At 40.0% G+C, this 7,587-nt stretch overlaps 1 long non-coding RNA gene across 1 annotated transcript; it reads right to left on the bottom strand.

Moving 5' to 3' along the window:
- Positions 1–2,922: 2,922 nt before the first annotated feature.
- LOC148209747 (uncharacterized) lies at positions 2,923–5,005 on the bottom strand. The gene is made up of 3 exons (XR_015793108.1): positions 3,765–5,005; positions 3,329–3,675; positions 2,923–3,244 (listed from the first exon to the last, which is right to left on the bottom strand). It is a non-coding gene; the product is annotated as an uncharacterized LOC148209747 (long non-coding RNA).
- Between the last annotated feature and the right edge of the window lie 2,582 nt (positions 5,006–7,587).

Here is a 7,587-nt window from a genome sequence, read left to right as displayed (position 1 = left end):
GTCGAGGCCTGGGGTCAAAATGGTCGAGGGTCGATGCGAGGAGTCTTTGGAAGGAAAACTATTGAGGCCTTGGGTAAAAATGGTCAAGGGCCGATAAATGATGAAGTCATCGGGGCCTTGGGTAAAAATGGTTAAGGGTCGATGCGGCAGTGTCGGGGCTCTGGGTAAAAATGGTCAGGGGCCGACTCTACTCGAAAGAGTTAACTTTGGAAAGCTAGGATAGCTGTGATAAGCGTAGAGGTGCTTGAGATGTTGGGGAGCCTCGAGGTTGGTAGTTAAATTGTTCATGGTTGTGGTTATCGCCGGATCTTATAGAGCGTGTCTATGTTTGATTGCATAATGTGATGAAGAGCATGACTATGAATGTTTTATGATTTTTGCTTGAGCATGATGTTTGTGTGTTGTTGGTGAGGGCTACTTACGGAGTATATTTTGTATACTCACCCCCCTCTACAATTATTGTTTCAGGCGGAGGATTCGTTGGCGACCATGGTGATGAAGCGGGGGAGACATGACGAGTGAGGATCATAGGCTGTTTAGTTACTTTTGCTTAGCTTAGGTTTAGATGGTTAAGACTTTATGTTTTGGTCAATAAACTACTTGTTCTTATTTGAATAATTGGGAGGTTCCCACTCGTTGTCTACTTTATTTCGGGATAGGTGTTTATTTTAGTTTTCTTCCATTCATTGAGTTTGCCTAGTTGGAATAATGAATTTGCCTCATGGGGTTGTCCACGGATGATGTTTGATTGATATTCTATAAGGTTGATGCGTTGGTAACTTGCTGGGAGTTGAAGTGTTATTTTATATAATTATTTCACAGGGAGTTGTTATCTCGTGTTTGGAGTTAATGTTAGACAGGTGGGTAGTTAACGTGACCTAGAAGCGTGTGGGACGTTCTGGGGCGTTACACAAATACTCTATTTTCTTGTGGATCAAAGAAAATACCATCTCTCGTCTCTTTAGGGTAACCTACGAATAGGCATACTTTTTAACATGGTTCCAGTTTCTTTGGGTTAGTCATGAGCATGTGTGTCGGGCATCCACAAATGCACAACTGACGTAAACTAGCTTTACGACCCTTCCATAGCTCAAGGAGACGATGAAGCAGAATATAGGAATCGGGTTGACGGTGACGATGCACTTGATGAAGAACCTGATGTGCAACAGGTAAACACTGAGATTAGTAGGCAAATGGTATACAATGGTCTCATCGGAAACCTTGATGCTGAGGAATTGCAAGTCATTGTCTAGTCTTCTGGGATTAACGATGTTAAGGAGTATGAAGTATTTAATTCAAAGAAAGAGTTGATTTTGGAAATGCATTTAGTTGCAATGGGGATGAATTTCCAATTTCAAGTAAAAAAAATCGACCCCAAAACTATATATACTTCGGTGCATTGACACTAGCTGCACTTGAAAACTTCGAGCTACAAAGATGAGGGAATGCAATTTGTTAAAGATTAAAAAATACAAGACATGAGGAAGGATTACGGTGTCAATTTAAGTTATGATAAAGCATAACGGTCCAATTAAGAAGCACTCTGAATTATTAGAGGGTATTCGGCCATCATCATCATATTATTACCAGCTTATTAGGAAGCATTGAAAATCATGAATCCAGATACTATTTTCGAATTGGAACTAGTAGATGCGAAATATTTCAAATATGTTTTTATGGCTCTTGGTCAATCGATTAGAGGTTTTCTGGGTTGTATTCCACTAGTATTGATTGTTGATGGGGCCCACTTAAAGGAGAAGTTCAAAGGGGTATTGTTAACAGCTTCTTTTGTGGATGCGAATAACAAGATTTACCCAGTTGCATTTTCGATTATCGACGGTGAGACCATAGCATCATCAATATGATTTATGACTCAAATAAAAAGTGCCCTTGCTGTTCTGAATAATCTGGTTTTCATTTCTCATCGATATGTGACCATTTGTATGGCAATTAAGAAGGTATTTCCGACTGCATTTCATTGTTTCTATATACATCATATTAAGATGAACTTGATGGCAAAATTTAAAGACGCGATGCGATCGAGGAGCTATTTTTGAAGGATGCGAAGGCGTATCGCGAGTCTTATTTTAACTCAATCTTGGCCCAACTTGGTGCGTACCCAAGTGTGAGGGAATACCTAGACGACATTGGCAAGGAATGTTGGGTTAGTTGTTTCCAAAGTGACTTGAGGTACACACAGATGACCACTAATATCGCAGAGTCCATGAATGCCAAATTTAGGCACGTGCGTAAGTTGTCGGTGACTGCTTTACTTGACCACATCAGAGGTGTGTTACAGAGCTAATTCTACGAACAGCGAATGCTTGCTTTTCCCGATCAACCACATTGTCTGACTACGCAAAAAAGATGATCGCTGAATACTCGGATAATGCCATGAGACATGTTGTAGTCAACATCAATCAGTTTCATTTCCAGGTACGCAACGACAATCTTGACAGGATTGTCGATTTGAACTCGAGGACACATAGTTGTCGGGAGTTTGATTATTTTAGAATTCCATGCTCTCATGTCATTGTCGAGACTACAGTACGCAACATAAATCCATACACTCTGTACAACGAAGCGTACACAATGAACTCTTGGATATTAGCTTATGCAGAATCAATCTTTCCCGTCGGACACGTCTCAACATAGAAAAGTTCGCTGGATTTTGTCAACATACAGGTGGAACCACCAAAGACGGTTCCTATAGTTGGCAGGCGACCTACAGTTATAATTCCTTTGACAGGCGATGTGCGCCAAACACATATGTACGGTCGATGTGGTACATCGAGACACAATTGCAAAACGTGTCTCGACCCCTAAATACAGTGTAAAATGTAACTTGCAGCTCAAGCAAGCAACCATGCATGCTTGGTAACCTTATGTTTATTATTATTATTATTGTTATGTCCTTCTGTAGATGTATTTTACCTAGCTTATGCTACGTTTGAAGCTCGTGGATAGTATAAAATACTAAAACTGAACTAAAACATATATATTATCAGAAAAATGGACGATGCACTCACATTTGTACAGCATATTGACGCCTATCTTATTGACAATCAGGTTGTCTACCGATAGTAAGATCCTGAGATACAAAAAGGGCATCAGATTAATCTTCTATCATGAAAGTTTATTATCACGCTAGAGTCATGGTTACTTCAATTTCACCCACTTGAGATTCATGATCACCTGACTAATCCACTACAAAGTCATCAGGCTGCCTACCGATCGTAAGGTCCTGAGGTTAAAGAATAGGAACTAAGACAAGTTTCAGAACATTGTGAGCATACGGTTAAGTTAGCATGTAATAAGTAGGAGTTACCTCGATTACACCGACTTGATGATTAGAGGAAGCCTCCACTGCTGCGTTGTCTTCATTCGTCTTCGAATCCCCATCCATTTTCGAATATCGTCCATATTCTTCGTACCCTAATTCGTACACTTCTCGTCCATATTCTTCGTATCATGATTTGTACTCTTCGGATCCTCGTCCATATTCTCCGTACCCTGATCCGTACTCTTTGAATCCTCGTCTATATTTTTCGATTCCTCATCCGTCTTCGGAACCTCATCAGGCCTTTGGTCCTCATCAGGTCTTTGATCCGAGGGACCATCTCTATCGGGCCCACCTCCTCTACAAAAATATTTACTCGGATCATGGAACTTACCCTGTACAAAAAATTCGACCCATAAGAGTTATTGCAATGAAACATTCAACACTAAAGTGAATTAAGTTTATATAATAAAAAAAATCGTACCTTCGACATTTTCTTAAGGTACCTTCGAATACATTTCAAGGGCTACTTCAATGCCACCCACTCAATTATAAAGACTTGTCAGGGTAGCCTCAATAGCACCAACACGATCACTGAGCCTCATCGACCGTCTACTGATCCTATTGAAATTCTTCTTCTTCGTTCGCTTGTCTGGAACTTGCCCGCCATTTCCTTCTTCATCGACCACGACATCGTCCATTGGAGGGGCCTCTTCTTGAACTTCGTTTTCTATCGGATCCTTTACAATCTTCTTCCCCTTGTCCCTTCCTTCTCTTTCATGGTTTCCCTTTTCCACAGCGGGAGACATTTGAATATCAGGAGGATCAGCTCTTGCGTCAATGTCGTGTCTTGGAGGGGACATAATCAGGCTTCCGATGGATGCATTATACAGTCCACGTGATGTTGCTCAACATCTCTCGACTCCAAATATACCTCAATCATGGACAGCATAAAACCTATCATTCGATCCAAATGAAAAACAAATATTAAGCATACTAGCACTACGCATTACTTACCCACGTGTTCTCGAATACACCACTCGCCAACACACGAAACCCTCGAGAATAAATGCACGATCATCTGAGAATTCAAAGAATGGTGTTGTCGTTCAACCTCATTGTTACCCGTATACTCAATGTCGAGATAGTCTCGTACGCCCATACCTGGAATCTCATAAAATCAAATTAATGATGTAGTTAAATAATCAATTTAATGATACAGTTGACTTAAACCTCACAAATTTGAAAAACACATATGGAAACTCATAGACTATAAGTCTCAACGTGTGCAGGGTCTTTTGTCGCCTTCTGTTGGTACGCCGCTAGTTTATCCTATAGAGCGTTCTTCAGGTCCAAAATGCCCTTTAAAAAAACAGTGTACTCCAATCATAGTTGCAGAACATCTCTCACCAATCTACAATCCCTAACAGATTCATATCCATGTACTGCTTCCTCTCCTTACCCATCATGGCAAGCTCTATGAACTAAACCATTCCAATCCTGTCAACATCCTCGTCGTTGTCAAAACTATGCTCCATAAAAGTAGTCTCCAACTTCGAACACTTAACCCTCACGTTGTCCTTAAAATACTGTACTCTAAGTCTTCGGCTTCGTCATCTAATCTATTCATCCTATGTTAAGCCCGGTGATTAGGTCAAACTCTTGCTTACTAAAAGACACCTTATTCCCCAACAGGTCAAAGCTAATGACATCCTGCCTAGGCTCTTCAACCTCTCTCAACAACAGGTGATTGATCAATAGACCATTAAATACAACGTCCATGTCCAAAATAGGACCAAAACATGTTTGCTTAAACATGTCTGATTTGGTTGGGGTTAACCGGCCCTTAACCCTAGTAGTGGTTTTTTCTATATGGGCAACGTTTGTTAATGAGGCCGGAAACCAGTCATTACGGTTCATCTTAAGTCTCAGATCTGTCGTATCTTTAAAAGAAAGTTAAAATAAGAAAATTAGATAAATGCTACTTCAATTAAGAAAAAAAAAATTTTTTAAATGTCTTCAGTGTTGATAAATTAAACTTTTTACCATTCATCTTGGTACCAAAGGGATATGGACCAGGATGAAAGGTAGAAGGAAGGCTGTTCTTCTGCCTTTCGTCCCGGTCCACGACGGTCTGGGATAAGGTCCTAGATGGAAGGTAGAAGGACAAACTTGATCCTCAATGAAAGAAATGTTATCCCGGATGATATATTCATCAACCCCGGAACGAAATTCACCGGGATTGAATCCGAAAATGCATTTGGGTAGAATCCTTCATTAAATTTTTAAATCTGATACCTACACAACCTAAAATTTAACCTAAAACTACTTGGTTGCTTCAGATAGCATGGAAAATAAAAACCCTAACAACAAATAATGAAAATTTTCGTTAGATTCAAGCCCACTAATCTCACTACCTCCAAGATCAAGACAATGATGATGTTGGCGATGGTGGGTGCGAAACGATGGAAGAGATGGAAGAGATTGATGATTGTGGATAGGTGGGTGTGAAAGTCCCAAATATCGTTCGGGTTGGCATTGTGAGATACAAGATGGGTTTAGGGTTGTTTTAGTATGGGAATGAAGGGGAGACTGCCAGGAAAGATTCGAGAATAGGGAGGGAGGACTTGTGGTTTTTGAAATAGGAGAGTACTACGATAATTTCACTTTTAGAAATTTTGAAAGGGGTCAAAAATAAGGAGGGGTGGGGTCACAAATAAGGATTTTTCAAGAAGAGGTCAAAGATCCAAAGTCAAATATGGAAGGGGTTATAAATCTCAATTTCCCCTTGAACTATTTATTATACAAAGGCCTTTAGATGTTTTAGGCCAACTTAATCATTCTTCTTAGCATTTGTCTTCTACAGTAAAGAATTACATAGAGATTACTACCCTGGGATGGCGTAATGACAAAGATTTAAACCCTTGTGGTATCACCTACTATGAAGTCTTGTGTTCAAGTCCTATGCTGGTCACTGTGTTGCTCCGTCGGACAACGAGCCCTAGTTATATAGTAATCCACAAGCGAGAAAACAAATATTACAGGGAGGGAGGGGAATAATAAGGAAAATGCTTAGGTTCTGATTGGTGAGAACTTATTAATGGCCAACACGCAGTAGTTTCCATCACCTTTTTTAATCTAATATATCACTGATACTATTGCGGAGGGGGAACTCAACAGCCATGTGTGGTAGAGAGACGAGCGAACATCGAACCTTTGGTCGTAAAAGCCATGAGCCGAAGGTCGAACGAGCCCACAATGCAAAACTCTAGTTCCCGCTGGGCCGCCGTCCCTCCATGATCTCTAGAATGCATACAAGTAGTGGTAAAGACTATTAAATACGACAACAATTCTCGAGACGACCTATGATCCAAGGAAGAATTAGTCAGCATTAACGACTTTCCTAAATGACCACGCCCTATAAATCCCAAGTGTAGAGCCAATTCCAAGGTACGTTCGAATCCTTGCTAAGAAGTGAATACACTTAGAGGGATACACTTAGAGGGATCAGAGCCTTCATCCTATCTTGCAGGTACTCTAGTCTACAAAGGGATCGAGTAATCGTTTGTGCGAATATTTCATGCACATACAAATACCATATTGTTAATTTCCTCTATCAATATTGGACCAACGAAACTTTTGATATATCAGTGATATATGGATCAATATCTCCAATATATTCATTCTTGCATGACTTTAAACCAATGAGCTTACACTATACTAGGACAGGGCTAGAAATATAATCGCACTAAACGATATCCTTTTCCCCTATAGGAAAAGTGTATGAATAAGTCCCTTCAGTACAGAATTCGAGACTTGAACAATAAGGCTCACCAATGCACTAGTTCGAGAGAGACTCAACTTATGGTTGGATGTTTAGTAGAAAATCAATAGTATTTAAGGTATAAGATGTAATTACACGAGTAAAATAGACTTTTGGCTTAGCCTTAACCATATGATCATGGGAGTGTTAACTCAACCTCACTGACCAATCACAGAATCTCAGGTCAAGAAGCTTGAAAGAGGGGAGGTCAAGTTCGTGCAAACATTGATGAACTCAATATATGAGGAAAGGTAAGGAAGGAAACACTTCACCAAATACCAAGTGAAGATCAAGCCCTAGTATACAAACTATGGTATTATTTGATCTAGAGAGTGTGAAAAGATGGTATATACTTGGTTACTCTCACTACCATGCACTTCCTTCGGCACAATTCATATGTACAAAAGCAATTGGGGGCATCTACACACTTCAAGCAAAAATTAAGGTTCCATCATTCCCAATCACAAATATAGAATCTTTCGAT

The sequence above is a fragment of the Momordica charantia genome, assembly GCF_013281855.1.
Source record: "Momordica charantia cultivar OHB3-1 chromosome 8 unlocalized genomic scaffold, Mcharantia_2.0 BLBB01000008.1, whole genome shotgun sequence".
Lineage (NCBI taxonomy): Eukaryota > Viridiplantae > Streptophyta > Magnoliopsida > Cucurbitales > Cucurbitaceae > Momordica > Momordica charantia.
The sequence above is the reverse complement of the archived record's forward strand: the minus strand, read 5'-3'. Positions and strand labels throughout refer to the sequence as shown.